Consider the following 11,465-nt stretch of genomic DNA (forward strand, 5'->3'; position numbering starts at 1 on the left):
ATACTGCAAAAGTAAAAATATTTGGGGCCTTATTACTCAGACACTGACCACATGTAAATGTCAACACAATTTAATCACCATTGGTGTTTGTAATCCAGCACAGAACTAGGACCACCCAAGTGGATCCCCTGTTACTCCATCTCACGGTTATGCTGCATTCAGAGGCTCTCGTATTAGCACTAAAAATGAGGAACAATTATATTAAAACTATTTTGTTAACTCACTTTGTAGAATCCAACCTAAATTTCATTCCCAGTCTACTTTCCAGGCCCACCAGTGAGCGTGTCCTGAGTACCCAGTCCTGACAGAAGCTGAGCAGCTTCAACTTAAAACAAAGTCAAAACAAACTAAAACACAGCCAGCCATAATATTCAACTCTGACAGTCTGGGATGAAAAAAAGCAGCATTTGATGTAATAACCAGGTAGAGTCCCACAGAAACAAATAACATGCTTTATAAAGCAAAAGCTACAACCCAGGCTATCTTAATTCTGAGATGTGTAAATTTAGTCTCTTATGGTACAGCTTTAATTTTGTCCTTAATCCGTTCTGCAGTAAAATGCCTGTTTATAATACAGAAAACTAGGTGTGGAGATAATTTAACAAAAAAAATCAGGAAAAGAACTCTCTTCTGAGTTACTTCCAATTTTCATACCTTTACATCCACAAAATGTCATAAATACTGCACGTGCAAAATCCAATTGTTGAAGTAAACTGAATGCTATTTGAAGACTGATAACAACCTTTTTGAAAGTACTAACTAAGGACAAGGGAATGTATTTAAGAGCTTTGTTATTCAAACTATATATAAGCACCTCATCTTAATAATTTTACTTATTCCTGTGCTAGGTACCTTTTTTTTTTGCCAGTTTTGTTCATTCCCAGCTTGCTACTGCTTTTTTTTTTAAACATTTTTAGATCTTACAGTGAATTAATAACTGAATTTATTATTGCCATTGATAAAAATATGGAAGGGTGGGAAAAAATCCAGAGAACAAATAAGAAATTCTTTCAGTTATCAACAGCCCAATTTCTTTTTCCTACTACAAACATAAGTTTAAATATACTTTGTCCAAGGGACGTATATAGATATTAAAACAACTCTACTGCTTGGTATGACCTACTGTAGAAAAGGGTTAATTTTAGATTATTCATGTTTTAGAGTCAGTTAAACAATGAGCAATTAGCTTATTTGGATTATGTTTCCATTTTAATGTAAATTATGTATCTCTACTCAATTTTCTGTAATTTTTTTTGCTTCAATCTCCTATTTAAGTTCTTCAACAGCACTCACAACTCCCCTCATCTCTTGTCCTTGATGGACACTAAAAACTTTGATGTGTTTCTTTGGGAAATGGACATTGGGTTTTAGATAATCATTTACTCATATGCAACTATCCCAGAAGCAAAGCTGCCTTGATGCTGAAATATAAACTTTGTCCCAGAGTTTAAACCAGCCTTCCTGAAGAATGACTTTAAGATGCTGCCAGAGTCGTAGAATAGGCAACAGGGAGCAGTAACATCTTAAATTGAAAAAGCAAAGATACAGCAGAGCATACAAACCAAAGCCCAAACAACATGTTCTTTTAAGTCATTTAGCCTAAATGAGTCAGCTTCACAAGGCTGAAAAAGCTCATTAAGATGCAGGTTTCATTTCTGAGTTTATGCCAGCAGATATATTGTTGGTCAGAGAAACCAGGTTTGGGTATAACTCCAGAGCAGCTCACTCTGCCCCAGACTCTGTGCTACCACACCTGCACAGCCTTCAGTATCTGATTTAAAACTAAATTATAGTTTAGTAAGTAGTAAGTATAGTTTAGTTGGTAGTGGCATCATTAGGTAAGGGAACTGCTGTCAGGTCACAGCACTGTCCTGAAACTACAAGGACAGCTGGACTCTCTAGACAGTGGTATGAGAGTTTTCTTTTTTTTATTATTTTCTTCCCCATTCCTTCCGCTTAGGATCAAGGAACATCCAGTGCTTCCAATGCTCAGACTGGAGGAGTTTATGTTAGTATAATTGAAAGATACTAAGCAATATGGAGCCATAACAATAAGCCTATTTCAAGAATTTTAACTGTTATAAACCTCATCTTTGTATTTGCCAGCTCCTGCTGTGCCTTATGCAAATTCTTACTGCACAGGCATCTTTATTTTTTGTTTGCCAAAGTTCTGACAATTTCCAGCCTGCATAATAAGACTTAAGATATCATATAACACCTTAAAGCTCCCAAGGTGGTTTTCTGTCAAGGTTCTCAAATTATTGCATGTATAAGAACATCTTTTAAAACAGTCTCCTTTCCCAAGGATTTGGTAGAGCTGAAGACACTCCTACAGTAGTACATGCTCAATGAAGTACTACATCCTAAGAGTGCCTTTTCGTTTAGGCAGAACTGCTGCTCAGCACCAGGTGTAAGCATAGCCTCATTTTCAGGCGTTCATTACTTCGAGCCCATTATTTATCTCCTTTCATTGGGTTTCCTAGACCTGGTGAGAGCACGGTTAATGCTGTGCCCAAGGAGGATCTCAGGCTATGACGAGCTACAGAGCAGTCAGCTGAAACACAAATATCCCCACTCTGTCGTGGGAAGATGCCTCAATCCTGGTAGGCAGAAATCATCTCCATGGACCAGAGGGCCACTCAACTCCCACCCAACCCCAAATCGTGTTCCTAACTCCAAATCTTGTTCCCTCCTCAGCACAGACATCCTTCAGGCTACGCTGTGGCACGTCCCAGGGCCGGGGTCCCACACCCGGCATCGCCCTGCGCTGCCGTGAGCGGGACGATGCGCACAGCCTGCCCAACAAAGTCACTGAGGGGACAGCCGGGCGGCAGAGGCCGTGCTTGGGAACAGGGAACCCAAAGCAAAGCGGGGACCCACGGGCACCCACCCTGCTGAAGGCACAGCAAAGCTGTTCTGCAGCGCGGTACCCCCGCGGGCCGCCCGGCCGCCAGCACGGGAGGGGGTCCCGACTCCGCCTTCCCGGGCTTTTCACCGGGAAACCGGAGCCGGTCCCTTCGGCCGCCCGCCCGCCCGCCCCGCCCTGCTCGGAGCCCACCCGGTGCGGAGCGCTGCCAGGCAGGTGCTGTCCGCCGGCAGCCGCTGCTGCCTACCTGCTGGGCACCGCCGCTCCAGGGGCGCGCTGCCGGGCGGCCTGCCGCACCGCCTGGCTCTTCCGCAGGGTGCTGCCCATGGCGCGGGCCGGACGGGACGGGCTGGGACGGGACGGGACGGGACGGGACGGGGTGGAATGCGACGGATGGGTAGGACAGGACGGGACGGGACGGGGGTGGAATGTGACGGATGGGTAGGACAGGACGGGACGGGACGGGCCGGGATGACCGCGCAGCCCCGCGGCCGCGCAGCCGCCCCCCCCCGCCCCCCCGCGGCGGCGCCCCCTGGCGGCGGCGGCCCTTCCCTCCGGCCCCGGCGCCCAGGCGCGGCCCAGGTCGCGATGGCGACGGACGCGGGCGGACACAGCCCGGGGCTGGCGCGGCCTCTGGCGGCGGCCGGCCGGGCCCGGCCCCTGCGCCCCTGAGCGAAGCCCTTCCTCCTGCGGGCTGTGGGGCGCTGGCGAGATAAGGGCATTCAGGAGGTGTTCTGCGAGTGGTTTTCCCCTCATAATTAATGGTTCATGCTGAGGAATACACATAAGAGACACTGTGATCGGGGGGTTACCTCGTGAGGCTGATCACGCTGCTCCCGGCTGGGCTTGGGGCATTATTTGCCACCTTTGCCTTACAGTGCTGCCGAGGCTGTGGCCCCATCGTGGTGGCTTTCACACGTGTATGTGCCAAGAGGAGCATCTGCCAAGGACTGCTGGAATCAGCTGAGAAGCCGGGGCAAGATGAAAGCCGTAACCCTATAAACTCCCACCGAACCTGCACACAAATGTCTGCTGTTATCGGTCAGTTTGAGCTTTCTTCACTCTCTTAGTGGTTTGACCCTGGCTGGATGCCAGGCACCCACCAAAGCCCTTCTATGACTCCCTTCCACAAGTGGACAGAGGAGAGAAAATGTAAGAGGGTTCATGGGTTGAGATAAGGTCTGGGAGAGATCACTCACCAAATATCGTCACAGGCAAAACAAACTCGAATTGGGGATATTAATTGAATGTATTACTAACAAAGAGCAGGATAATGAGCAGTCAAATGAATCTTAAAAGCACCTTCCCCCCAGCCCTCCCTCCTTCCCAGCTCTACCTCCTCTCCCCCAGCAGCACAAGGAAATGGGAATGGGAGTTACAGTCAGTTCATCCCAGTTTGTTTCTGCTGCTGCTCAGGGAGAAGAGTCTTTCCCCTGCTCCAGCATGGGGTCCCTCCCACGAGAGACAATTCTCTATGAGCTTTTGCAATGTGAGTTCATCCCATGGGCAACAGTTCTCCATGAACTGCTGCAGTGTGGGTCACTCTTCCACAGGGTGCAGTCCTTCAGGCACAGCCTGCTCCAGCCTGGATCCCTCACAGGGTCACAAGTCCTACCAGAAAACCTGCTCCAGTGTGGGCTCCTCTCTCCACAGGTTTGCAGGTCCCTGCCTGGAGCCTGCTCCAGCAGGGGTTTTCCAAGGGTTCACAGCCCTGTCTGGGGCATCTGCTCTGGTGTGGGTCTCCTCCATGGGCTGCAGGTGGATCTCTGCATCCCCATGGACTTCCGTGGGTCGCGGGGGGACAGCCTGTTTCACCATGGGCTGCGCCACGGTCTGCAGAGGAATCTCAGCTCCAGCCCCAGAAGCGCCTCCTTCTTCTCCACTGACCTTGGTGTCTGCAGAGTTATTCCTCTCACATGTTCTTACCCTTTTCTCTGGCTGCAATTACATCTGTGCAATAACTTGTCTTCCCTTCTTAAAGGGAAAGCTTCTGGCATCTTCTCACAGAGGCCATCCTTGAAAAACCTCTCCTCTACCAAAACTGGGTCACACGAACCCAACACAATACCTCACGTGGAAAGAAACACATTACACCAAATAAGGCAATTTATCTGACCATTATTCTTGCTGACAGCAAACACTGACATTTGTTTTAAAGATTCTAAAAAGATGCAAACCGAACCATTGATGTTTTTGTTGGATGGGTCTTCTTTTCAGTTGCACTGATTGACTGCTGGGCTCTGTGGCTGAGCGAGTGTGAAGAACGCTGTGACATCAACACATGGCAATGAAATGAATATTGTAGACTGAGGAATTCTTAGTCTTAGTGACTATTGGGTTATTCTGTTGCCCTGCATAAGTCCTAAGTGTCCCCCAGTGTACAGTGTGTCACATCTACTTCAGTACTCCTTAACTCTTATTTTAGTCAGACTGCTTCTGATCTTGGCCTCTTAAAAGACAATTCCTTTATTTTTTTTCCACAGGCTTCATGCTCTCTCCCAAATCACAGGTTGCAATCAACTCCAAGATCCTATTAAACTCTTTCTTTTTGGCTGATTTACTTTTATTATCTTGTCAGATCATCCTCCCTCCAGTTTTACCTACTTCATTATGTGCTTCCCCACAAAAGTCTTTTGTTTCCTCTCATGGTATTCCACAAGTTAAATATTTTTTCTGGGCAGATCCAAAAAGTATCTGCCCTCTTTCTATTAAAATTTTGTCTAGAAATAACTCTTAATGAGGCTTAAGAAAAGCTGAGTACATTAGTTTATATTTTAATTTGTTCTTAGTTGACTGAACTGCACACATATATGAGGTCCAGTGCTGAATCCCTGTAATATAAGATGAATACGAATGACAAGAAGAATGGAAAGCAGAAGGAAAAAGAAGGGAAAAAAATGCAGTATATTCCAGTTATTAATAATGTGATCTGATGCCTTTTCCATATGTGGCATACATTTTTGTCACTTTTTGCCTTTCTCTCACGATGTAGAATCTTTGGGAGAAAGACTGTATCTTCCTCTCTGTTTAGAAAACACTTGATATTTCAATTTCTACTGCTGTCATCCTCATAAACAATCTTTATGCTGCCCTTTTCCAGTAGGAAGGACATGCATAGGAGAGCAGAATCTTACAGTTGAAAGACACCCTGGATCCTGTAGTATCTCCCTGACACAGACACCAACTCAAACCCCTCTTGAGAGTCAGAGGTAAGTCTGTGTACTGAAATTATTGGGAGACAGAAATCCTATTTCAGTTTGGTACCAAAGCAGGGATTGAAATCTGCTTTGGGTAGTACCAAGCAACAGGACAAGAAGCAACAGACAGAAACTGATGCACACAAAGTTCTGCCTGAACATGAGGAAGAACTCCTTTACCATGTGAGTGACTGAGCACTGGATCAGGTTGCCCAGAGAGGTTGCCCAGAGGAGTCTCCCTCACTGGAGATATTCCAGGACCATTTGGACACACTCCTGTGCTATGTGCTCCAGGATGAAGGTATTCCAGAACTGTCTGGACAGAATCCTGTGCCATGTGCTCCAGGATGACTGCATAAGCTTCCAGTGCTGGTGTTAAGAGGTAAGCTGTGATAAATTAAATTAATGTGTAAAAAGTCTATAAAATATTTGAACACTAATAAAAACAGTAATTACCTTAAGACATTAGCTGATAATGTTCTTTATAAAGACAAAATGTAAGGTGTTTTACTCTGTCTTGAAATCTCATAAAGAAATATGCTGGGTTTGGTTGAGGTAAAGTTAATTTTCTTCACAGTGGCTAGTATGGGGCTATGTTTTGCTATTTGCTAATTGCAGCAAATATATTTGGTGCATGATTGCTGCTGAAGAACCCTGTGACAGAGCTACGATTATCTAAATGGTGCATCAATGGGACCAGTCCTTCAGTTGCTTCTGATATAATTGATTTCCAGCTCCCTGTTGACTATTATAACAGTCATTATTAAAATAGTATTAGAATTTCTGTTCCCACAAAAATTTCTAAATATTCCCTCTATATATTGACGGGGAGGAAGGGTGTTTCAATAAATGAAGAGCCCACAGTGCCACCTTCTTATAAAGTATGGAATTCTTGGTGTTGAATGCAAAATCAGCTAAATACTAGCATTATTAAAGCTGACACAGTCCTTGCATTTTCAGAATATTAATTTAATTGAAATACCACAGGTCATTTTTGCAAGCTTAGATCTTACCTTGAGATCTCACCTCAAAGTCTGGCCTCTTGTATAAGCTCTGGATTTAAGCTCCTTCTGTAGCCAACAGAGAAAGGCATGTCCAGGTGTTACCTCATCCTTCTGAAGAAAGGCACTTCTAAGGAGTGACCCTATCTCTAGTCCTTAGTCTGGACAAGTTCAAGAGAAAAGAATTTCAGCTTTCATGTTTAAGTTGACAGAAGACATCTATGTCTCTGCCTACACTGCAAATGTGATGGTGTCAGAATGCTAGTGACAGTTCAGGGGCACAGCTGAGATGCTCCCTGTGTGACAGATTCTAAGAGAACAGTTTTATTTTCATCGTGCTGCTGACAGAATGGTAATGTACACAGGCCTTTGAAGCAGTGAAGTTTAGGGTCCCTAAACTACATATGTAGTTTATAAGTCCATATCTAGAGGATGGAAACTACAAATACTGACAAATGCCACAGCGTCTGGAAACCTCAGGAAAGTCCTGAATTCCTCCATCCCTCCTGGGTTTGGCTGAGATTGAGTTAATTTTCTCTCTAGTAGCTGGCACAGTGCTTTGTTTTGGATTTAGTGTGAGAATAATGTTGATAATATATTGATGTTTTAGTTGTTACTAAGTTGTGTTTACTCTAAATCAAGGACTTTTCATCTTCCCAAGCTCTGCCAGTAAGCAGGGGCACGAGAAGCTGGGGGAAGCACATAGCCAGGACAGCTGACCCGAGCTTGCCAAAGCGATAATCCATACCATAGAATGTTATGTTTAGTAAATAAACTAAGGGGAGTTTGTCCAGGAGCTGCCGATGATTGCTTGGGGTCAGGCTGGGCATTGGTTGGTGGGTGGTGTGCAACTGTGTTGTGCATCACTTGTTTCTCTGGAGTTTTATTACTCTCTCTCCTTTTCTTTACTACTAGTAGTAACAGTATCATACCATTTTATTTTAATCATTAAATTGTTCTTATCTCAATGCATGAGGTTTACTTTTTTGTTCATATTCTCCTGCTGGCTGAGGTGAGGGGGACTGAGGGAACAACTGTGTGGAGCTTGCTGGCTGGGGTTAAACCATGGCACGTGCCAAGCAAACCCAAGTGATCAAACCTGTTACAGTTGTGCAATTCAACCACATGGACACAATGGGAAAACATGGGCTTTATGAAAGTAAAGTTTCATGATACAGAGAAAAACTTAGTTCTGTAGCCCACCAGAGCTCCTGTTCTGTAACTCCACTATGTCAGTACTGACAGCCTTAGGGCTTTCGTAACTAACTCTGTCATCAGAACCAGACTGGGCAAAAGTCCACATTTCCTCACTTCCCATCTTCATCTGACCTGCCTTCTTTGCTCCCTCTGCAGTACCCAAAACAGAGCTGTAATGGAACCCAGCTTTCCCACCCCTGGGAGATGTAGGGTTTCACTGCATAGCCATTAAGCAGCAGCTTGTCCTCTTGCACAGTAGAACTAAATAAGACATCTTTCACCACACTTGTACTACTGAGAAATTTCAATCCTACATGTAGCTGGTAATAGGGAGAAAATCTAAAACATAACCACAGAATGCCGCTGAATGCTGATGATATCAAGCAAATCCATGTGAATGACCCTTGCAAATGTGTAATAAATTTAGTTACGAAAAATTAAATTAAAATTTTACCAGAGCTACTTAGCTTTTCCATTTTATACTTTATATTACTTGTCATAAGGTTTGAAAAAGCTAAATGACTTCAACCTTTGCTATTTAAAATGTGCATTGATTTTTTTTCTCTCCTGTGTTTTGAAAAGAGCCAAAACCAATGCTAATGGTTTTATCCAGGAGGTTGTAATGGCACAGTTTCAAAGTGAGCTCTTCTCAGATTGCATCCCAAAACTGTGTCATTCCTTTTTTGCAAACAAAGCAGCGGAGATATTGTTATAGTTTCTCCTCCACCTGTTGCTGTATTACTCATGGACAATTTAGAAGCTTCTTCCAAGATCTCCCCTAGTCCTTCAAGTGGTTCTGTCGTGCATGTGTACTTTGAAGTTCTTATTGCTCATGTGGAATGTCTATACTTGATGTTTTAGACATGCTTTAACATATAAATTACCTGATTACAAGTCAGTTCTGTTCCAGTTACATTTCAAAGGGATTGCTGCCAGCCACATTTAACCCCACTGGGCTGAGATTAACTGGCAAAGCTAAACTTCAAGCTGTATCTTTGCATCTATTTGCTTGACTACCCATTCAACTGGTGAAAACAGTTTTCTTTTCTCTAAAGGAACAAGATTTAGGCATTAGGTACAGCCTAGCTGTCTTAGCTTCCCCAACAAATTTTGAAACGTTGGTCAATTTTAATCAAATTTACTTACCTCTCCTGCTTTCCCAGTATCTAAGCCATTCACAGGTCAGCTCAAGATAGGAAAATAATATTGCTACTGATTCAGCAGATGGGGAATTGAGGCACAATATGATTAAAATTCAGACTTTCATAGGGATTTATGCACCTCTCCATTGAAACCTGATGGCTTGGATTTACAGCAATTTGCCCAAGGTCATACAAGAAGCATGCAGCAGGCCTGGGAATTGTATCCAAGCTTGCACCTTGCTCTTTGGACCATACTTCCTAAATGGGATGTAGTAATTTCAGAATTGCACCTGCCCAGCCCCCTCTTTGGCTGGATACCAGTCTGCTGTGAGTAAACACATCCTTTGGTCCTCATGGCATGAGCATCAAAGCTGGCTACTCTTCTAGCTCTGCCTCTCAGGGGCGCTGTCACAGTGCAGACCCCGTATATGTCTCTCCTTCAGGGCTGTGGGATCTCACAGCACAAGGGCCACCTGAGCACCCAGTTCCTTCGGTATGTAGCAGAAATGTTAGCATTAAAGGGGGAATACTATCTAAAAGGAAGGCACACTTAGTTAGCTAAAGAATTTTTCAACACAGCAGCAAGCTACTGATCCTTAGGAAAAGAAAATGTCTTGAACTTCATTGGATTCCATCTGGTCTCATCCCACTCTGACTTGGTCAATTACCTGTAGATAATTTCTTCTGGGTTTCCACATTCCATCTTTTTCAGATAGCATTGCTTAGCTCTGTAGCAGCTTCAAGTATCTTTTATTTAGGATTGTCTAATACAAATAAGAACACTCTGATCTACAAAAACAAACAGAGAAGATAATGAACATTAGAAAGATCACTATTAACAATGAATATCAATTCCTGAAGCACCATGGAGCTCACAGTTTGATGAGAGACCTATTTCCAGTCTGCTACACTAGGAATCTCACAGGTTTGAGAACGTTGGAGAATGTTAGATGAACAACTCACCCACCCTACATCCAGTGCTCTTTCTGCAAAAATTGGAATTTCTTATTTCAAACATATAATTTTCCAAATGACAGAGTCCACAGCACAAGTAAGGCACATTCTGGAACAAACTGATATATCTGTCCTGATTTAAAGAAGCATACTTGCTTACCTTAGCTAACACCTACTAAATAGAACAGAAGATATCTGAAGATTTTGATTTCCTCACTGCAAATTTCAGGCACAAAATGACAATCTCAGGAAATAGATCACGGCCTCACAAAATACAGAGTTTGAGAATATACTTAGCATAGGAACAAAATAACAAACCAAGTGAAGACTGAGTGACAAGCGTGTGACAGAAATTGTCACTAACGGAGGAACACAAAATAAAATGTATGTAAATGGGAATGCTGGCTTGGATTCCCTGGCTCCAGCTGGCTGACAAGTTTAACCAATGAGTGCTGTTCTGTCACCAGCAACAGTGAACGCTTGTTCCCACTACGCTGTCCTAAAGAAAAGTGCTGAGTAGAAGTGGATAAGGAGTTTTTCCATCAACACAACATTGATAAATACCAATAAAAACACCACAGGAGAAACAATATTTTCATTTCAAGTTTGAAAAAAATGCAGTAGAAAGATTTGAGAGCTGTGTTTTCAAGGAGATTCAAAATACTGACTAGTGGCTCAAAAAAGGGCACTGTCTGCTTTGTGCCCTGAAAAACCTGCACACTGGTCAGCGTTCATCTTTCTACTCACTTGTGAAATTCAGGGCTGACATGACAAAATCCACCCAAAGATCTTAAGAGTGCACGGCAAGATTAATAATGTATTGTCATGGTATTGCACTTAGTGAACACAAGCTATAAAATAGATAAAGGGGAAAATGCATCCCCTAAGGTCCCAAACTTAGTGAATATTCTTGCATTACTTAATATCTTCTGGGCATTTAAAAAAAAAATTTACTAATTACTGCTCATAGTACCCATGAGACAGGATTAAGCTGCATATAGCATTTGCAGTAAAAACCCATGGCCACGCAAAATTCTTCTCGCTTGATGTTTCAGTTTAAACTCAAAACATTCCAAATACATGGACATTTTGAGTGAATCTAAATCTT

General features: G+C 43.5%; 1 protein-coding gene across 1 annotated transcript in view; it reads right to left on the reverse strand.

The window, feature by feature from the left end:
- TXNRD1 (thioredoxin reductase 1) overlaps nt 1–3,283 on the reverse strand; it is a 36,391-nt gene extending 33,108 nt beyond the window's left edge. The window contains exon 1 of the mRNA XM_039571561.1: nt 3,114–3,283. The gene's annotated coding sequence lies outside the window, so the exon portion shown is untranslated. The remainder of the gene's footprint in view (nt 1–3,113) is intronic.
- Between the last annotated feature and the right edge of the window lie 8,182 nt (nt 3,284–11,465).

This window comes from Corvus cornix, chromosome 1A (genome assembly GCF_000738735.6).
Source record: "Corvus cornix cornix isolate S_Up_H32 chromosome 1A, ASM73873v5, whole genome shotgun sequence".
NCBI lineage: Eukaryota > Metazoa > Chordata > Aves > Passeriformes > Corvidae > Corvus > Corvus cornix.